This window comes from Dasypus novemcinctus, chromosome 14 (genome assembly GCF_030445035.2).
Source record: "Dasypus novemcinctus isolate mDasNov1 chromosome 14, mDasNov1.1.hap2, whole genome shotgun sequence".
Taxonomy (NCBI): domain Eukaryota; kingdom Metazoa; phylum Chordata; class Mammalia; order Cingulata; family Dasypodidae; genus Dasypus; species Dasypus novemcinctus.
This window is the reverse complement of record NC_080686.1, coordinates 78,084,768-78,108,629: the sequence shown is the minus strand read 5'-3', so window position 1 is coordinate 78,108,629 and position 23,862 is coordinate 78,084,768.

The following is a 23,862-nucleotide window of genomic DNA, read 5'->3' as shown; positions in this document are numbered from 1 at the left end:
CGTCTACTTTGTTCTATCAGCTCACCACAAGTTCTGAAATGTTAGTAGAAGGCATAATGAATATACTTAATAATATAATGCCAATGTGTTTGAATGAACATAAATCCTCCCACTATTAATTTCCTAAGAAATTAAATTGAAATTAATTCCTTGCAACTTAAAATCCAAAAGAAGAGAAGTGAAAAATGAATCTTCACCAATTTTAATCCTACTGGTCTCTGTTAAAGGAATTTTCAATCAAATGCCTGGGGTAGAGTAGAGATTTTTGTAAAAGTGGAAGTTTTGGTCATTTTTACCCCATTTTGGGTGAAGTTAATTTGGGGATCTCAGTAACTGAATGATTCAAGTGATCCTTATGTTATGTGCCTCACTTTTAAGGGGATCTAGGAATTAATAAAGTACAAAAAAATTATCATAATACCAGTCCCATACAAAATTTTGAAATCAAGCTAAATTCTAGGATCTGGCACAATTCTGCCAAGTGAATTTTATTTTCCCAGGACCCAGCATTGAGTCTAATAGAAGGACAGTTACCAAAGTCCATTAGACTATTTATTTCTATCTACTAAAGTTGATGTAGTTCAGGAAAATCAGATTGGTTTCAGCCTACCATTACAAAACTCAATCTGTGCCAATTTTCTAGGCAGTAAGATGTTTTAACTTAAAATCATTTTAGGGACATTTCCAAGCATGAAACTAATCAAATGGTGGAGGGTCCTCTGTTTTATCTACTATTTTTTCACAGGAAATAGTTTAGGCATTCCTCTTAAATGCCAAATTCAAGGATGTGCAAAATTTGTAACCCCCTTCTTACATGAGTGTCTTTCTTTCCTTCTCTGATAACTCAAAAGTCTCTTTTTTCATGTTGTGATATTCTTTTTATCTCTGCTTTGGAATGTTCGCTGTTACAGCCATAGACTATTGGTTTACTTTTACTAATATGAAGTTTATCATTCATCCATGAACATCAATAAGCAATAAATATATAAGTTGTGAATTTACAAAATAAACATGCATATAATCATAAAACCCTCGCATACATTACTCCACCACCAACACCTTATATTGTTGTAAAGCAATTTTTTTACAAACTATGAATGTGCAACTTCAAAACATTACTAAAAATAACCAATATCCTATATTTGGTGTTTTTCCTCAACCCACCCAGTTAATGTCACCCTGTGTTAGTATTATATACTTGTTATAGTTCATGAGAGAATGTTCTCTTATTTGTTCTGTTAACCACAGTCCATCTTCCACCACAGGATTCATTGTGTTATACAGTCCCATGCTTTGTATAGTCCACTCAAAGTGTACACTTAGTGGCTTTCATTTTCAACACAGAGTTGTGCTGTTATCACCTCAGTCAATTTTAGAATATTTTCATTACTCCAAATTTTTGGACAAATCCTATACTCCTTTATACTCTACTATTGTTATCCCTTAGAAATGATATGATATAATATCTTCCTTGCCATTGCTGTAAAATATTAAAATATTACTGTTAATTATAATCTGTGTTACTTTAGTTGTGATTTTCCCATATGTAGTAGTTTGATATTGATTATGAATTCCAAAAATAGATATGGGATTATGTTTGTAAATTGGTCTGTTCCTCTGGGCATATTAGATTATATTGGATTCAGAGTTTCACTTTTATTTGATTAAATGAACATTAAGGCAAGTAGGATGTTGAGTCCATGTCCCTTGGTGGATTGGGACTCACAGAGAAAACTACACCACAGAGAAGGAAGGTTGGAGTTTTGATCCTGGAGCCTGAGAAGTACACACACAGAGAAGCAGATACATGAGGAAAGAAAGAAGACTACATTAGACGAAGCAGAGGCCCCAGGAAGGGAGACAGCCTGATAATCTACAGCTGACCTTGTGGAGAGATGAGAGCAGCTAAGCCCAGAGAGAAATGAGTCCCGAGAGAGATGAAATGTATCCCAGCCCACAGCTGATATTGGAAGAAGCTGGGACCATGGAACCTTAAGAGGAAGAGGAAGACTGAACCCTTGCAGATGTCAGCAGCCATCTTGCTCCAACAGGTGATAACAGACTTGGCGAGGGAAGAAATTTACGCTTTATGGCCTGGTCACTGTAACCTTTTACCCCAAATAAATATCCTCTATAAAAGTCATCATATTTCTGGCATTTTCCATCAGCACTCCTTTGGCTGACTAATACACCATGTATCACCATATACTTAACACTTTGTAAAGGAAGAATATTCTTATACTATTAACCACAATATTCATCTACTACCAAAATCACTATATTATACAACCTCTATTCTCCAAAGCCTCTTAGTTTCTGTTTGTTCCTTTGTTGTCAGCAAGTGTTTTTATTCCTTAGCCCAAGCTACTGCTGCCCTGGAGTCTATGTTTTCCAATGGAAGATTTTGCCCTGATTTCCATGTAAAAATCAGAATATTGTTTATCCAATGGCCAATATTTCTTAAATCTACGATTATAGGGGCTTGTGGAGGAAAAGTATGATACTATTGCCTTATGATCCTAAATTTACCTGTTATAAATCTTCCTTGTCTTGAGTGATTCCTTTTATTTTTCATATGCCTAAACTGAGTGTCTAACAGTGTGATCTCATTCTTAGTTAAGTCCTAGTGTCTTGGTCTGCTTTGACAGGGGAATTCAGTTAGGGCAGAGAAAAATCCATTCTAAACTCTAATGCCCTAAAAAGCCTGTATATGTTTATGAGAAAATTCAGTTGTCCGTGGGAAACAGATGTTGCTCAAATCTTCAGTTAGAACTTTTTGATGCCCAATGGCATTTGTTTTAGGAGTTTAATGACCAAGGGATAAAACAGAGGCAAAACTCTTACAGACATGGAGAAAGTATTTAGGTGAAAATACTATAAGCCTTGAATATTGTAATTCATTTTTGGCTATAAGTAAAGAAATATGTGTCATTTGGCCTTCATAATATTGAGGGAAAAAAAAGATTGCTGATACAAGTGTTTTTTAAATGCTGTTTGAACTGAATTTCACACTTAAAAAAGAAAAGTGATTATGTTTTAAATAATGTAAAATGAATTACTTCAAAAATATTAAAATACAGAACATTAATCGGGTTGGGTTAAAGTCATTTGTTTATGTTGTTTTCATTGTATTCTGTAGCTGGGCACCAAAAAAGTGAGTGCCTAATTTCCTTGTTTTTAGAAAAGTCTCTCCTCTGATATTCTGCTTTTGAAAGATTCATGATTAGAGATTAAAACATATTACTCCTTACTTCAATTATACTCATAGAAAAGTTTGTTTTACACATTTTTGATGAAAATGCATTTATTAAAAATGCCTCTGGCATCTTATGAAAATTTTCATAAAGTATGAAATACAAGAAAATATAAATTGTTGATATTTTTCTAAATTCATATATGTAAATATTTATGTGCACATATACAAATATGTATGTGTATGTACATACACACACTCTATGCATATCTAAATATATTTTTATATACTTGACTAATTAGTCTAAAAAGTTTTTGCCTTTTTCCGTTTTCAAATATCCAAAGATCATTTGTAGTAAATAGAATCTTTCACTTTTTATTGGTATCATCTATATATATAACTTTTAACATTATACTATACATATTGTTGATATAAAATATTAATATTAGTATCATTAATTCTTGAATTGGCCGTTGTTTTTCTTATTTTTAAAAATTTGGAGAAGCAAATGTGGTTCCACTGGTTGAGCACCTTCCTCCCACATGGGAGGTCCTATGTTTGGTTCCTGGTACCTCCTAAAGGAAGAAAAACAAAAAACAAAAAACAGACAATGAGCAGACAATGGGGAAAACTAAGGAGCAGACAATGAGTGCAAACAACAAGCAAAAACAATGAGTGAAAAAACAATGAGCAAACAGAGGAGGTAGCCATCTTGGTGAAGGACAGGATTCACAATGGTTCTTATCTGGGACTTCCATCCACAAGAATTATTTTACAATAGTAATAATAAAATGAAATTATTGGCCACATACTTTGCATTTGGCAGTCGTTTCAATCCTTTCTATGTATTATCTCATTTATTCTCTCCACTATCCCAAAAGACAGGCACAGTTATCCTTACTTTGCAAGTGAGAACAATGAACACTGAGACATTACATAAGTGAATCTCTTTTGTCATACACAAATGGTAGATAAAGGCTTTGAATCTCCATGATCTGTCTATAGTCACTGGCATTACACTACACAAAATTAGTGCATGAGCCTTCTAGAAACACAGAGGGTTATTTCATAGCCATTTCCAATCTGTTTTCATATACAGAACACACCATTATAGGTCTCAGCACTGATGGAAACCATCTACATCTGAACAGAGCTTTCCAGAGACAGGAGAAGTTCAAGCAAATAAATTATCTCACATGATTCAGTCTCCTCTTTTGTAAAATGGGGGATATTATCTCAATATTTTGTGTTTATGAAAATTGAAGCTAAACTAAATAAAACATTTAACTCATGTTCAAATGTTATACAAGTAGGAGTTATCATTAATAACACTTTAATTAAATAATAATACCCTTTGCTGCTTTCTACTTAAATACATTTCCTTTTAAATTTTCAGAGTTTAAGTGTGAGAACAAAAACGTTAGACAATTTTGTATGTATGGATTATTTATTTGACAAATTTAATGAATGCATCATATTTATAAGATGATAGTGAAAGATTCAAAACTTGAGATGCAGACTTTATTTAAATGAAGGTTTTCCAGCAAAGCTCAAATAGATTTTTTTAAATTAGTTTATTGAAACATATCACCCACACACAAACATACATAAACAACAAGTGTATAGTAATAGTTGTGAACTTGTGAAACAAACATATATAACACCATACAGGACTCTCCTAACTCACCCTACCACTGTTGTTAAACCTTTTTAACTAATGACTAAAGAGCATTGTCAAAGCATTACTACCAGCCAAAGTATTTTCCCCCAACCCTCCCTATTATTATTATCTTTATGTCATTTATATATGAACATACATAAACAGTTAAGTGTATAGTAAAAGTTGTGAACTTACAAAGCAAACATGTATAACATCATAAAAGGGTCCCATACATCAACCTTCCACCAACACCTTGCATTGTAGTGAGATGTTTGTTACAAATTACAAAAGAATATTGTTAAAATCTTACTACTAATTATAGTCCTTATCTTACATTGGTGTGTTTTCCCCCCAACACACCTTATTACTATTTTTTAAATATATCTTTTTTATGACAGAAGATGTAAACTTGTAAAACAATTATGCACATATGTAGAATTCCCAGGCAACACCCCTCTATCAACACACCACACTGTGGTGGAACATGTGTTACAGATAATATCATCTTATTGTTACCAAGTCCGTAGTATACATTTGGCTCACATTTTCCATACTGCTCCATTATCAACACAGTACATCTTTGGCATAGATGCTAGAATATTATATTATTACTGCTAACCATAGTCCATAGGTCATTCCAGTTGTATTTTTCCCATGCATTCCCAGCACCCTGCAGTAGTGATATACATTTGCTCTAGCTCACAAAGGACACTCTAGTATTTGTACCATCAACCACACTTCTCATCCACCTCTTGATTTACTGTACTATTCAGTTCCTAGATTATTTTCTAACATTCTGTCAATTGGCATTTACATCCCTAGACTACTATTTTCAGCCATATCCCTATTTATAAACTAGCTATTACTATTTTTACCATCCATTCTATACATTTCCACACTTTTACAGTAAAGCTGATTAAAACTTCTACATACATTAAACATCGTAGTCCATCTCAGTCCTTCTCTTATGTCCATTAAGAATCCACCACCTACTACCAGGTCTAGAAGCTATTTTTCTACAATTTCTTCTAGAAGTTTTATGGCTCTTGCTTTTATTTTTAGGTTTTTGATCCATTTTGAATTAATATTTGGATAAGGTGTGAGATAGAGGTCCTATTCCTTTCTTTTGGCTATAGATATCCAGTTCTTTCAACACCATTTTGCTGAATGGACTGTTCTGCCCGAGCTGTGTGCCAACAAAGCTCAAATAAATTTTAACTCCCATTGAAACTAAGGATAGTTTGCAGACTGGCCCTTTGGTTTCTTGGATCTCTTATGGTGAATCACTCTTTTCTTACATTGAGTTAAGAAAAAAGAAAATTTTCCTTAAACAAACTTTGGAGATATGACCTAGTCACCACATACTTGGGAAAAAGTGACTTTCATCCTTCTTTTGAACTCAAAATGATTGTCAGAGTTGACTTCAATTCCTGCATGGGCTGAAAAATGAGCTTCCTTTACTTCCTAAAGGAAATACTACTAAGTAACAAACATGAAAACTTACTAATGATAGTACAGTGTATAAGTTTTTGCAGTGCATATGCGTTCATCTTGTCATCCAGTTTGGAAAAGCTGAAACACGTTTCTCAGGTATGAAAAAAATGCTCTTCTTGTTATCATGCTCTCTCAGTGACAATTTAAGTCCATCTTTTTTCCCAAAATTAAGGAAAAGCATCATATGATAAAATTTCAAGAACTTCCTGATTGCCGAGTCATGGATGTTATTGGGTCCATTGTCATAAGTGACTGCTATGTGCTACAAATTTTATTGTACACTGTGGATGCAAAGATTAACATGCCATTATTTTCTTTAACCTTAAGCATATCACCTCAATTGAAACATGCACGTTCAAACCAAGTCTAGCAGCATAACTTCAACAAAATTACTCCATCCCTTGATTCTTGGTAGCCTTTGGAAATGAGAAAGCCTTTGTACTATAAATGTGATTTAATTTTTAATGTCATCACACCTTTTATTCTCTTTGCTAAAACCAGTCATTAATGAACATCCCTTAAGCAAGGCATTTGAGTAACTTTAAAGTAAAAAGCATAAGGCAAGATGGACTTTAAAAATTTAATGGAGATTGAGAGTATAATGACAGTTTAGGAAGAAAAAGGCCAATTATAAAAAACGTTAAAGTTTAAGTTGAACATCACCACCTGTCAATGCCTTAATCATATTCTCTGACTTTTATAAAAGCGAATATCCAAAAATTAAATACGTATCAGCAGTTTTCAACCTAGGCTGTTAATTGGAAATGCTTTGGAAGTTTTAAAAAATGCTAATGCTTGTGTCTCATCACCCAAAATTCTGATTTAATTTCTGTGTTATGCCTATTTAAATATGAAGTTTAAAATCTCCCCAAGCAATTCTAATTTTCAATGCTTTAAAGGAACCCTAATTTTTAAAAATCATATGTGTTCTAGGTATTAATTTACAAATTTCTCATAGCAGTCCTATTTTATAGAAAAGTAAAATACATCAGAGAATATATTTTAAGAGCTGATATTCAATGAAGATGCCAAAGGTCAAAACCCATTTATTTTTCCCTTCTGCTGATATTCCTTTCCCAAGGATTAAAAACCAAATCTGGTCAATTAACTCTGAAGCCCAAGAACTAGTCTAGTTCCTAGATACATATTCGTTTCTTTCTTGTGTTCTAACTATTCACATACTTGTCTGATCTTTTATGGCTTACTATAAATGACTAAAAGATGGGTGAAGGATTTTCATTGTGTGCTTGTCATCTTGTTTTGCTTGTTTATGCTTTTGTACTTTTTCAGACTTGGCACAATTACATCATACATAGTAGGTTCTAAATAAATATTTGTTGAATTAGTAGATGCTCTGAGGTTTTTGCCACTAATATTAAACTAGCACATTTTTATATGCATTATATCTGTCATATTATGGGTAATTGAGAACATATTAGTCTTCTATTGATGGTGAGTTCCTAGAAAATGAGTAACAGTTCTTAATATTTCATAAAAATTATCCACTATATTTGGTATATGCCCACAGCAAATAGATTTGGTTGATATTCAGAATTGGTGACAGTGGGCAAATGTGAATCTGAGGCACTTAAGGTAATAATAGTAATCAATTTTTAAAACATCAAGATGGCAGAGCTCAAGTTAGTTGATGCAAGATAATTAAAATTTTTCGTTATCATTGAACTATTGAATCTATATCATTTCGTAAACTATATACAGTTAAATCACAAATGAACATTAATTTACGTTGCAAAAATTGTATGTAGTTTCAATAAATGTATAGTCACTATTATAGAGTCATAATTGTATGGGAAATGCTATTTATAAGGCAAATAAGCAAAGTTATTTGTATTTGAAGTTTACATCTAGAGTATATAAAGTGAATATTAATGTACACTAAGATAAAGAAGAAAATGTTCAGTAAACCGAAATACCACAATATGCTCATGAACAAACTTGAGAACAATTTGTCAAATAATGTTTCCATATGGTTTGAACTCCTAAGATATTCATGTTAAATTTATTTCATTTCATGGTCTAATGAGAAAACCTTTGCATTTCTTGCTGTTACCTGCTGATTTTAACCTCAATAAGTTTTCTGTTTAAACATACTGTGAATGGATAAACACTCCTTTTCCTGATCATGTGAACATATTGCGTCATCAAAATGGAAGGCGTTTTCTCAGGGTTGCACTCAAAGCAAATGCCTGTGTGCATCCGGAATGTTCACTTCTCACAATTTTGCTAAATTTTCTTAATTAAGCCTTTTGTTTAATAATACCTTAAAATACAAAGACAATCCTTCCTGTAGTCTTTCCATATTTATTGAAACTTCCTTATTGTCATTTATTGTCCAGGATAAAATGGAAGTGTTCCTTGTTGACCTTAAATATACCTAAGTGTTATTAGGACATGGCTAATATATGTCTCATTTGAAAAAAATAAATTGCAATTAAAGCTTTTATTCTCTTTTGCCTCATTTTCTTCTCTTCTGATATCATTTGTACTCAAATATCCATTCATTTTACACAGGATGTACCATAGACAACCAGTCCTCGCTTTGCACAGTCCTGATATGTATGGATTTCAGTTACCACTGTTCAGTTAATTAACACCAGTCACCCAACAACACAGTTCAAATTTCAGCTGCTGCAGCATTTTGACTGCAAGTCAAATGCATTAAGCACAAACTTTTGCTGCTAGCCTTTTCATTCCATGATCACTATGAACATACCAGATGCATATGATGCTCAGTAACCAATTATGTCAATTCTTTTCAAGGTCATCAGTGCATTCAGTTAAGGACAAAGTAAAGTGTGCAGTTGTCTGCATCTTTCTTTTCCAGTGACAAACCCATGTGATGCCTTAAAATATTATTAATTGAAAGAGGGAATTGGCCAAGGAATATGAATGCACAACAAATGAGGGTGATGATTTTGGAAGTGATACTCTATTTAGCCATAAAACAAGCTAAAGACAAATAGTTGATCATGGGGATGTTTACACAGCCTCTCTTCAAGAACTTAGTGAAAGTGAACTTATCACAAAGAGAAGGAAAATGGCTGTGATGAGAATGATGACTCTCCTCCTTGGAGGGACTGTGAAATTTGTCCTAAAATACAAGAAGAGTGACTAAAATGCCGTATCAGCAGAGCAAAATATTTACATTTATGTTTTATATAGATTACTCTGGCTAGTTTTACTGGAAATGTGGGTGGAAGGATGCCATGTTTTTTATTTATTGAATTTGAGATTTACAGTACTTACTCTAGTAATGATAGCAGTAGTAGTGTCAAATAGTCTAATGCATATATCTAGATATCAGAAAAGGTGTCTCACCAAAAGTTAGTAAGAAAAGTTTGATAAAGAGATGCAACAAAACCAGAATTTTGTCATAGCTTTTGTTCCAAGAAAAATGGGGGTTTATTGAGAATGTTGAACTGTATCTCTTGAATGCCTAATACTATGACCACTAAATGAATATTTCCATGGAATCAGAACCAGATCTATAAATAACATATTACTAGTTCCTGAGTTTCTCACCACATGATCTCTTTGAGTCATTAGCTATCCTCGAAAGTAAGGAATATTCTGATATCTAACACCATATACTAGTTATTACCCGAGTGGCAATTTTCTATGAAATAAATCATAGAGCATGCTGTTTATCTACCTATTCTAGTACTCAAAATTATGTTTGAGAGATTCATTCATGTCTAGGCTGAAAGAATAGTTTATTCTCATTGCTTTATAATGTTCTCCTGAATAAATAGAGCACAATGCATTTATCCTTTTTACTGATGATGGAAATTTGAGCAATTTCCACTTTGTGATAATTAGAAATAGTGCAGCAAGAAACTCTGGAGCATATACTTTTGGTGAACATATGCATGCCTTCCTACAGGGTATATAAATAGAGATAGTGTTATAGAGAGACCCTAAGGTGACCTCCAGTGATTTCCAACCTGCCAGTGTTCACGCCTTTGTAATCCTCATTCCTCTGCAGGGTTGGAGCTGTGACTTCCTTCTAACTGATAGCATATGGCAAAATGATGAAATGTCAATCCTGTGATTGTGTTTCATTATATAAGATTCTGTCTCCACAGACTGGGGAATCTTCATTGCTTGCTGTGAAAGGACCTATGGAGAGGATCATGTGGGAAAGATTCTGGGTGGTGTCCAGGAGCTGAGAGTAGCCCTCAGCCAACAGCCTGCAAAGAAAAATGAAGACCTGAGTCTTCCTACAACCTCAAGGAGATGAATTCTGCGAACAACCTTAGGGAGTTTGGAAGCAGATCTTTCCCAGTTGAGCCTCTGATGAGACAACAGTCTGACCAACACAACAGACTAGTGAGGCCCTGAGCAAAGGACCCAGGACTATTTTTTTTTAGTTCTGACTAAAAAAACAGTGAGATAATAAAAGTGTGTTTGTTATGTGCCAATAGAAAACTAATACCGATAGGATACCTGGATGTAAGTTGTGTGAGAGCTTTAGCAATGATGCGCAGGAGATTTTGAAATGTGGTTGCAAGAAAGTGTACTCCAAAAAGCCTTTCAATTGCACCAAATATTCACCAAAAACTGATATTGTCAGGCTTTCTAATTTTCATCATTCCAATGATTGTATAGTGGTGCTTTTTTGTTCTTTTAATATGATTTCTCATGATTATAAGTAAGTGTGTACATGGTAAGTTTACTGTTATTTGAACATCCTTTGTTAAGTACCTAAACAGATCCTTTGCATACATTTATTTTCTGTTTCTTACTGTTTTATATAATATTTATATGTGTGTGTACATGCACGGACAAATATATAAATATTGCTCAAATATATAGCCTGCACTAACTTACAACTTCTTCACTCTATAACTGATCTTTTCTCTCTTAGTGCTATATGCTGATAAAAATAAGTTTTAGATTTAATGGAAAACAATTTGTTAATACTCCTTTTATAGCATTTTTTATAATGTCTGATTTAAGAATTCTCTGTTTACCCAAGTTTCTAGTGATATTATCTTTATTTTATTCTAAACAATTCCTTCATTTTTATTCATGTTTCACATTAAAACCTGCAATCCATTTAAAATTTATTTATTTTGTGAATGCAGTTATGTAGAAAATCAAGATTCTTTTTTCCCCATGTGGGTTCTGTTTTGATCCTGCATGATTTGTTTAAAATACATGCTTTCCACCCACTGCACTATAGCTTGACTCTATCATAATGTGATTGATGATATCTGTAGCTGTTTTCCTGGACTAGTAATTATTTTCACATTCCATTTGTTTATCCTTGCACCAACTCTGTGTAATCTTAATTACTGTAGCTTCATATTGGGTTATGATATAATTCCTCTAGCTTTGCTTTTATTCAATGCTGAATTGGCTATTCTTGTTGGTTTCTAATATAAATTATAGAATCAACTTAATAAGTTCTACCAAAAACTTCTGGTAAAATATTCATTGGGATTGCATTTAATATATAGTTCCCTATGGAAAGAGTTGACATTTTACAGTGTTGAGCCTTCTGATCCATGACTATGATGTAACAATTTATATCTTTCTTTTCTCTCAGTAATAATTTGAGGTTTCATATTTTTCATTTGATTTATCATGGGTGTTTGATGCTGGTGTTGCCATTTACAGGGTACTTTTTAAGTTTATATTCTATGTTAGTTGTTGAAATATATAAACTGATCTTTGTTGATCTTATATGTGAAAAACATGCAAAATACCCTTTTTAATTCTAGTTATGTTTTGTCTGAAGTTTCATTGTAACTTACTTTTTTTACTTAAACATTCATATCATTTAAGAATAGCAACAATTTTAATTTTTATTGATTATTTTATATCTATTTATATGTCTTGAATTTTTGTCTTAAGTCATCTTCCCTGCTTCATTTTTAGGAAAAAAGAAATGTGGCTATAGCAACAACCTTTTCTTAATTCCTTGTCTCAGGAATAAGCTTTTAACATTTCACTGTTTGGTATACTATATTTGAAGATAATGTTTATCCAACTAAGGAGCCCCCTTGTATTGCTAGTTTTCTAACATTTATCATCATCATCATGCTCATTATGAAGGAGTATTGACTTCTAACAAACATTTTGAATATCTTTGGAAGATCATGTGATTGTTTCTTCTTTAGTTTGTTAATGATGAATTTCATTTATTGATATTTAATTGTTAAACCAGACTTGCTTACTTGGAATAAACTCAATTTGGTGGTGATGTATCATCCTTGTTTATACATTATTGAATTTAGTTCATTAATATTTTGAGTTATCATCTATTTTCATGAAGGCAGTTAGCTTTTAATATCTCTTTTTTGTAATGTTCTTGTCAATTTTTGCTATAAATATATGCTGTTCTCCACAAATGAGTAGGGAGTTCCCCTTGTCTATGATTTGGTATAACGTGAGGCAAATTATGTTGTTCTAGGGATTTTTCAATTTTATCAAAGTATAATTTTTTAACTTTATTTTAAAAGATGTTTTAGACTACAGAAAAGTTATATCAAAATATTTTCCCTTATTAATAATATCTTATATTAGTGTGGTACATTTGTTAAAATTGATGAACACATATTGATGCATTGCTACTAACCATGGTCTATAGTTTACTTTATGGTTTATTGTTTGCATCATACAATTTTACAGGTTTTGACAAAATGTATAATGACCTGTATTCATCACTGCAATATCATGCAGAGTAATTCCAGTGCCCCCCAAATGACCCATTTTCCACCTATTCTCTCCCCCCCTCCTCAGAACTTCTGGTAACTACTATCTTTTTATCAATGTTACAAGTTCTTCCATTACTACAATAATAAATCTACTTTGGTCCACCGTTACATTCCCTCCTTATGTTTATTATTCATCAATCTTGGTGACTTTGGGATTGTGATGGCCACTCTGTTTCAGACTGAGAAGGATAAATATAATACTGTTAAAATATCCATTACCACCTCTTTTAATATAACTAGGACCTATAGCTATGACATTTCTTTTATTTCTGGTACTAGCAATGTGTGCTTTCTCTCTTTTGTATTTCTAAATCTTGCTAGAGAATCATACATATTATTAGACTTTTCAAAATACTTATTTTTCATTTTGTGATTTTTCTTCATTGTATGCTAAAATCCATTGTCTATTTTACCCTATCCTATCCTTACTATCACATCTACAGTATTAATATGTGGCAATTTTCTATTTTTTGGAGGACACTAAATAAAATAATTGAATTCCAGGTTTTCTTTTTAAAATACATGCATTTAAAGCTTTAACATTATCTCTAAGCATGGCTTTAGTCATCTTCTAAAAGTTTTATATGTCATATTTTTAATATTGAATGGCAAATGTTTTCTAATTTCTATTTTATTTTTCTTTGATCCAGTAGTTTAAAATTATATTGCTTAATTTCCTAAGTCTCAGCATTTTCTAGTATTTTTAATCATATCATCACTTCTCGTTTAATTTTGTTGAAATTAGAGAGTGTAATTGATGTAATCTTTTCATTCTAAAAAGTTTGTTGGGGCTTATATTATGGCCCTGAAGACAAACAATTTTTCTAAACATGTGAGCTTCAAAATATTTATTGTATTGTTTTTATATGCAATGATATAGTTTATATATATATTTAATTTGTTAATAATTTTAATTCTAATCTATAAACTTACTAATTATTTTTCCTTCCTTGTTTTATAAATGGTTGAAAGAAATTATGTGAAAGCATCCTGCTATGATTGGAAATTTTTCTCATTTTCTTTTTAGTTCTATCAATTTGTATTTACATATTTTGAAGCTATGTTATTAGGTATATACAAATTTAGAATTGTTTTATTATTCTTAATGCTTTTTGTTGTATAGTGTTTCTTCTTAATGTAAGACTCCTTCACTTAAATTTTTTTTGTTATTTGTATACCTACATCATCTTCCTTGACTTTAGTGTTTACATGCTTTATCTGTCAATCTTTTACTTATAGTCTATCTTAGTTCATATTATTATAATGTCTCTTGTAAATATTAGTGCAATTTAAAATGTCTAGTCTGAGAAGGTTAACTGTTGGCAGGAATATTTGGTATACATCTAAATAATGTGGAAAAAAAAAAGGCCTGATATATTTTGGCTTATATCTATCATTTCAGTATTGCTTTTTAGTTTGTGTAAACTGTTTGTTATTTTTCTCTCTTCCTTGTCTTGTTTTAGATGAATCAAGTATTTTTATTGTACCACTTGTATTTTCCATTTGATTATTATATTTACATTACTTTAATATTATTTCCATGTTACCTATAGTAGGCAGCATACACGTTTCCCCTTGTACGTTCAAGTATAAATTAGTCAAACAAAGATGCACTGAAAGGAAACATCTTCCAGTATGCTTGGAATATTAGTTTTAGCATTGAAATGCTACATCCCATGAAAGACCTCAAACCTGAGCAAACAATTTGAGTATGGAAAAGAAGAATAGTAACAATGATTTTTAAAATTATTTGTAATTTATTCAGATACTATATTTACAATGATGGATAATACTTTATAATGACCAAGATATTTATATCCCGCATAAAACACACCTCCATTTTGGGTTTTAAAACATAGGAAACCGAATTGGTGATCAGAATAACCTTTGGTAAACATGGAATCAAGGCATAGGGATTTGTACTATTTTAAGGGTATATTATTCAACTCTGTGAGGTAAAATGGATAACTATTCTTTGAACATCTTTCACTATCTATATTGATATACTCCCTCTTTTGTAGTTTCAAAAGAATTTTCAAAAGAAGGTAACACAGAATTTGATTTGTTTTCTGTTTTCTAAATAAAAATCACATTCAATCTCTACCCTTTGAAATTTATGTCATAGTTCCTTTGCAGTGGAGATGTTGGGAAATAAAAAACAACCAAAGCATGCACAGAATCCTTCTTAGTGTATTATCACTAAAGTTTAATTATATTCATTAAACTGTTTCAGCTTCTAATAAGTCAATGTGACTTTCCTTATATCTGAGTTTCTTTCTCTTACCAAATATTAGAGCTTGCAAACCAACTGAAACAAACATTACTTGAAAATGACTATTCAACACTAGTCAGTAGGTGATATATTTTTCATATGATGCAGCATTAGAGCAAATACAGTTTCTAGTGACAGATAAATGGAAAATTAAGATTATAGGAAAAGAAGGTTGCATTTGAGAGCAGGTAATATAGGGATGGAAACAATCCAACTTAAATATCTATAAAGAAACATTGTCAAGAAAGTAAGAAATGCAGAATTATAGATATGTATGGTTTATTTTGAACTCTTGAAATATTACAATAAAAATAAAATGCTGTTAAAATATTTGAAGATTTTGATTTGGATATTATAAGCAAGTGTGCTCTCTCTCCCTATATATACACTTATGTATATATATATATGTAATACAAAGAATTTGTATATGTACATATTTATATATCAGTGATACTTGAAAATCATATATGTTTGTGCACATATATGTAACATATATATATATTCCAAAAATGTATACACATGCCAAAAATGCAAATATATATATATAGACATGGAAAATTTTAGTTCAGCTAAGCCATTTGTAAAACATTTTAATGGCATGCATCATAAAAATGTATACATTTCCTCTTTCATGTCAGCCACTCTTCATGGAAGGGGGATACAATTAATTTAAAAAAATGGCTCTTGCCCTTGTGAAGCATGCGGGATAGAGTTTAGCTAATTAAGGATCAGGAAAAACAATATACAGAAGTAATGATAGCAATAGTCTAACCAAGAAAAGGTTATCAACTCTTATAAAAGGAAAAAAAGGCAAATAAGTAAATTTTCACATGGTGAATGATTGACATTTTCCTGCATATTTCAATATTACAACATTTTAAATGCCTGGAGTTCTGGAGGAGAACATGTACCTTTAAGTAATAAAATAAATTTATGTTTGAAATTGCCTTAACATCAAATGAATCTGTGGAATAAAATGAAAATTATTACATACCTAAAATTCTTTATTTATATGGCTTTGATAACGAACAAGTGATCTTGTGTGACTTTGCATTACTTCCCTGTCCTCAGAGGAAGTGGAAGACTGAAAGGGCTTTTAGACAGGCATATCCCTGTCTCACCTGGGCTGGATCCCCTCCTTCACAATACAGTGCTCACTTGCTTCAACCTCTTCATCTCACGCATTTCCATTTTGAGTATTTCTTTCTCTTCTTCTTATAATAATTGCATATTTGTAAAACATTCAATTGATTAGAATTATGAAAAATTAATTTAAAACAATATTACACACAAGCTACGAGGAAAAGAGCAACTTGCACTGAAGAAAATGAAATGGAAAAATATTATCTCTATTTTAGAATGATAGCCTAGTGTCTCTATAATGAGGATAGAAGTAAATATAAAGAATGGATTATTAGCTTTGGCTGATGAATGATATGAACATCAATGTCACAATAGCCATGTACTTCTCATTTAATGTTATATAATTCATTGACTAAAGAATATTCATTGGATGCACTCTAAGTGGTAGATACTTTGGTAGACACTGAAGATATAATAATGAAATGCCAAAAACAATATCATAATTAGAGAACAAATTAAATAATTATAATTCTTTTAGGCACTTAAAGAAGAAATCATAGACTTCTCTATAAGTTTACAGCAAGCTACTTGTTCTAGTTTAGAAGGGTCAAAGGCAAGTTATCTTAGTAAGACATGCATCTTTTGATAGTTAAAGAAATAAAAAGAGTAATCAGGGAGAGAGAAAATCTTTGAGTGCTTTCAAGGCAGATAAGACAGTATATATGAGTGTTAGAGTGTGAGTTATGAAAAAAAAAAAGGCCATATTTTCAATACCTGGTGAAGAAAGTGGAGAGGGTCTCATGGTAAGGCTGGAAGGACATAAGCCAGAACCGGATATTTTAAAGCACTGTCCTACAGCTTATCCTAAGAGAAAAGGGATCATTGAAAAAATTTTAGAAGAGAAGTGACACACATATTTTTCATTTATTTGTACTTAATTTTGTTTGAATTAGCAGATAGAAATGATTTAAGAGTAGAAATATGTTCCATGTGCTCAAGTCAAGAAAGTAGAGTAAGTCATGAAAATGCTGAAGAAAGAAATGGAAGTTATAAAAGCATAAAAATGAATATTGTAAAGGGAAAAATTGTAGTATTTGTAATGAAAGTCATTCTAGTGAATGATTTAGCTTAACTCTAGTTTAACAGCATGTTAGACACTGGTGAGAAAAAAATAAGTTAAACACTGGTAAGGAAAAGATAAGTAAATTTGAGTACACAGCAATAGGAACTTTCCAGAAGGAAAACAGAGGGGAAAAAAACCAGCAAAATAAGTATCAGAGGAATGGATGAAAATAGCAAGGGGTATAATGTATGTGTATTTGGAGTCCCAAAAAAAGAAGAGATAGCAGATGTGGGAAGAGAAAAATATTTACAGAAACTACAGTCAATTTTTTAAAAAGATAATCTTATATGCAAGATATTTTATAGCTCTCCAAGTATCATCATAATTTGCTGATAATCAGTGGTAGAAAGAAAATCTTAAAAGCAGCGAGATAAAAATGAAAGATAAGATTGACATCAGAAACTCTTGTTAAAACTCATCAAATTTTACACTTAATATTAGTGAATTTTAGTCCATGTAAATTATACCTCAATAAAAGTGACCAAAAACAAAATATAAAGATACTATTAATGAAGTGTTATTATATCTGATGAAGAACTTGTGTCCAGAAGATATAAGGGAATATTACAACCTTATAATATGAAGACCAACAATCACATAATAAAAAGGAGATATTTGAACAGGGACATCAGACAAAAATGTATAAAAGTGGAAAATGCAAGAAGCAAATACTTATATACTAGTGCTCATAGTACGTCTCTTGGACACAAATCTTTCAGCTATAGTACTAATATCATTTGTAATAGCCCACAACTGAAAACTACTGCAAATATCCATCAAAAGATGAGTGGAGAAATTGTGATATATAAATGCAGTGGAATACTACTGAGCAATGAAAAGAAACTATTGGTACATACAAGAACATAAATATGATTAATGAAAGCATAAAATGTATTTTATGATGCAAATCATTTTAAGTTCTAGGAAATAAAAACTCATATAGATAGAGAAAAAGAAGATCTGAAATTGCCTCATGGTGAGAAAATAGGATAAATCTGGGGAGAGAAGAACAAGGGAGCACAGGGAAAATTTTTATGGTGAAGGATATATGCATTATGGTGATGGGGTCATGGATGCATTCATATTTCTAAACTCATAATACTTTACACTTGAAATATGTGCAGTGTATTGTTCATCAACCATGCCTCAATAATGCTGGAAAATGAGAAAAGAAAAAGCTGACTACTTCACCATTTCTGCATAGTGCCATATTTTTCAGAAAGGGCAGAATACTATAAAATAAACAATTTATAGTAGCTACTAAGTTTTATGAAACTGTAGATTAAATATTGGCACCAGCAAAGGCAACTTCTCTCTCAGTAGAAAGAGATAAGAGACAGTAAAGGGACTGAGGCATAATCCCACTTTCCGGGGAGTTTATGATTAGCAGGAAAGAGATCAGAAACAGAGAAAAGATAATACAGTGCAATAGATATCATGACAAAGGTATGATCAAGTAGCAGAGACATGGTCAAGTGCTCTGAAAACACAAAAAAGAGAATAATTAGCCTCTTTATGATGTTCGATGAGGCTTCCTGGAAAAGGTAATATTTAATTTGAAAATGGAAAGATTAGGATTGGAGTTCTGTGGTGGGGGATTTGCCGGTGATTTTAAACAAATGGAATACACTATGAAAACAAACACTGAAAAACTTAATAGGTATTGTTTAGTCCAATGAAAGATTAGCGTAGCTGCCACCACAATCAATACTTCCATTTTTAAGAGATTTGAAGTACTCTAATGATAAATATTAGATTTTCAAGTAAATAGTATTAATAATATTAGATTTTCAAGTAAATAGTATAATTAGATATTTAAGTTAAAGTATACATTAAAAACTTAGGACACTGATTTGAATTTACAGTATATACTATTTTTTTTTGTCATTGATGTATAACAAATGTTAAATATGCCCAATTAGAGTTCCAGGGATAGTCAGAAAAAGTATATGCTTTATAATGAATATCATTTTATATACATTAAAATTTCACCTATTATAATTAAATTTCTTTGCTTACAATTAATTGCTATTATATTTGACTCTGAACTACAGTGTGGTAAACACCTTGGGTTACACAAAATTCTAGATGTTATAAACAGAGAAAATTGTTGTCAACTAGTGCTGCTAAATGAGGACTAAAGTATGTGGTGTTCTGATCCCTGCTGTTTTATGAGTTTTATGTCTTTAATTTTGCATAAAAATTCTGGGAATTGTTACATTATATGGTAATAAGCAATAAGAAATTTTTCCTGAAAAACTTCTTCATTGAATCCTAGTTAGTATTTCATATTCTAAAATTTAACTCCAGTAATGAGGAGGGTCAAAAATATTTAGCTACATGAATGCAAATAGGAAATATTTTACATTTTAAACTTATTTTTTAAAAACTGTTATGTTTTACAATCTGTCCACAAAAACAGACTGATTTTCATCATTAATTTATTTTTAGTATATTTTTCTATTAACACTTTTGTGCCATTAAATATCAGCATATTTCATTATATTCATTCCGTGCAACATTAATTAGTCTTGACTTCTAACACCCTGTGAGGTAATTATTATTGTTGATGTTTATTGTTATCATTATCATATCCATTAATATTACATAGTGGAACTAACATTTACAATGGCAATGCCAGTACATATTAGGTGTATTAATGCTGCATTATTTATTTGGACATATTAGGAATAAAAAAGTTCACTTATATTACTTATCCAAGGACATAAAATAACAAAACATACCACAAGTTTAAGCATGTGTCATGAATTAAGAATTCCTTTGTGTTGATCACAGATTGATAATTTGTTCTGCATGAATATGCAGTATAGTTTTTTCACACATTGGTGAATGAATAGAAAGTCATTGTAAAATAATTAAATGATTAAGGCTCTGATATAGCATCTGGCATCAATATTATGCTATGCCACTGAAAAAGAATGGATACTTTAAAACACAATAATACAATATTGCCCAAGGTTACTTTTGATCTTATATTTTCAATATTGCATACAAAATAAATAAGCAGAAAAATGAGCAAATGTGAAAAAGGGTCAGTCTATTTATTAACAAAAAAATACATATGTTTATCCAAGTTAAAGCAAACTTAACCTCTGCCTTAATAAAATGATAGTACACTTACATTACAATGGTATCAATATTTACCCATCACCTTAAAAAAACTTCTGCTAATTAAATAGTTTAGAGAAATTATTTGGAAACAGTCACTCTTTTGTATTACCGATGATAACGAATGTTTGTATCATTGCTTAAAAGGATGAATTTTGTAGTGTTTATCAAACTTTTTAATGCTTGCATTTTTAAAATAAGAAATTCCATTTTGGGGAGTTTATCTTAAAGATAAATCTATATACAGATAGGGCTATTTATTTTAATGCAAAATCTGAAACATACTAAGGCTTAATCTAGGGAACAGGTAAAATAAATCATGGTACATTAGGAAAAAAATGGCTGTCTATTAGATACAAATTTAAAAACACAATGTATAATGCATTTTCATGAATATTAATTAAATAATCTGATTAACACACCTGCTAATTCAAGATATTTGTCAAATCTAAGAGATACAGTAAAAGTTGATTTTTAATAGAATGGCCTTGCTATGTAATTATGTAGTAGTATGGTTAGATTTTCAAGATACTGCTTTATGTGGAAAAGAGAAAGATGATGTTCCTGATGCAGAATATGTTTCCACAAGAAACAAAAAGAGGATGCACATACAACTGTATATGCACAATATATGTTTGGAGGATTCAAATGAAACTCTGCATATATCTTGATCCTGACAAAGTTATCTTGGTTCATGAGTGTCAATGGTAGGAGGATAGTATACTTTTTCTGTATATTCCTATTTTAATTATATTGGGATGCTTTAAATTACATATATGTGTGCAGAAAAGTATATAAAAACATGAAGAACTCGATTCATCGCTGCCAAAAAAAACACACCTCTTTAACTACTTAAATAAAAAATATAGATATTGTTAAAACCAAGCAACCCCAATATCCATTTTTCATCACTAAATCCTCCTTCCTTTGAGAGATAACCACAATATTAATCTCCAAGAGAAAAAAAAAGTTTAGTTCTCCCTGTTTTGAAAGTAATGTTATAGAACCAATAAAATATGTATCCTTGCGTATTTGGTTACTTTGTGCACACATTGTGAAGTTGCGATATATCTTTTCTTTTAAGGTAGCTGTTAACAACAAATATAGTTCATATTTGTTGCTATATATTGTTCTTTCATGTTAATATACACTGTGACAGCTTGAAGTTCCTTTTAGAATCCCAAAAGGATAAAGATTATCTTTTTGAACTAATCCATTCCTGTGATTGCTGGCCTTTTGACAGGACTTCATCAGTGAGTCATGAGCCAAGTTGGGTCTCCAACCCCTTGCTGGGTCTGATATAAAAGGAGACAGAGAGAGACACACACACATAGAGAAAGGAAGCTGCCTGCCATATTTGATCCTGGCATGTGAGAGAGAAGTCCAGGTTTCCTATAGCTATAGAAAGGCATAGAAGTCTAGAAGACTGACAAAGGAGACCCAGAAAGAGATAAGCCCTTTGCCTGGTTGCCTACAGCTGGGCTCCGGTAAATGATAGATTCTGGAGGGGAAGGCAGAGGCCTTGGCAGAGACTGCCAACCATCTTGCTTCACCATGTGGCATAATGCCAGGATCACCAGCAGTTGATTTGGTGAGAAAGCATCTCTGATGGTTCCTTGATTTGGATCCTTCATGGTCTTGGAACTGCCAGCTTCTATCTTAAAATGAAAATTCCCTTTATAAAAGTTAACCCATTTCTGTTACTTTTCATTGGCAGCCTTTTGGCAAACTAAGAAATACCCAAATTTATTTTAAAATTCTATTTTATGGATATTCGGGTTGTTGTTCTTTTTATTAACAAAACTGTTGTGAATATTTCCAGTCATGTTTATGATGCTTTTATGCATTTAGACATATTTCAGTTGCATAGTCATTTAAAAGTGAATTGCCAGAAAATAGTTTATGCTTATCTTTGAATTAGAGAATGCCATATGAAATGCCTGTTTTGTAGCAAGAATAGAAACCATGTTTAATAATAAAATGATATTTACTATTGGCATTCATTAATAAAATCTAAACATGTTTACATATATATATATAAATAAAGTAGATAAACAATACACAACAATAAATATTTAAAATATACATACATATAACATAAACATATAACCTCTGGTCCTGTGGGTATGTACCCACTTGCAAAGAAAATCTGCAGGTATCCTGTTTGGATTCAGTGTGACAAAGGGAAAATGCATTTATAGGCCAAGAATGACAAGGATTACTGTTAAGCCATCAACAGAACACTACAGAGTGTAAGCATGGCCTAGAGATAACTTGAGTTTGGACTTCTATCCTCCAAAACTATAAGGAAAAAAAAATTCTGTCATTTAAGCCATATAGTTTGTTCTATTTGTTATAGCAGCTCTAGGAAACTAAGACAGCAGCCTGTTATTTAGTCTGAGGTAAATATCTGTGAAAATAACAAACTTTTATTTTAGACTGATGAATGCATAAAGGAATAAAAATCCAAACTGTATAAAAATAATCTATACAACAAATATAACTCTTACTGTTGAAATATCCTCTAAGAAACTAGTAAAAAAAATCAATTGTATTAATATAAATTGGAAAGAGAAATTATTTTTAAGGTAGATTTTGCAGTGTTATTAAATAAACAACTAGTCTTTAAGAGTAAATATAAAGAAAGGTGTAAGATTTTACATTTAAGGATATAAAACATTTATATAAGAAAATAAGGAAATAATGTATAAGCAAAATGTTGACCAAACTCATGAATTAGAGGACTCATTTTTTAATGAGGAATCTCCTCATATTATTCTAAACTCTCAGTGCAACCCAATTAAAATATCTAATGGTGATTTTATCCCCTCTGGTAATCTCTGACCAGTTAAAAAAATAGCTGAATGGAACACTAAAGATTGATGTTAGCAATACAATCTTTAATAAGAAGCATAATATTTTAAAAATAATTTTCTATTAATTAAAATATGTAGTAGGGAAGTGGATGTGGCTTTTGGGAGGTCCCAGGTTCAATTCCAGGGCCTTCTCGTGAAGGTGAGCTGGCTGGCATGGAGAGCCGGCCCACACAAAGAGCTGGTGCAACAAGGCAGAGACAAAGGGGAAAAGACAATGAGAGACACAACAAACCAGGGAGCTGAGGTGGCTCAAGTGATTGAGTGCCTCTCTCCTACTTTGGAAGGTCCC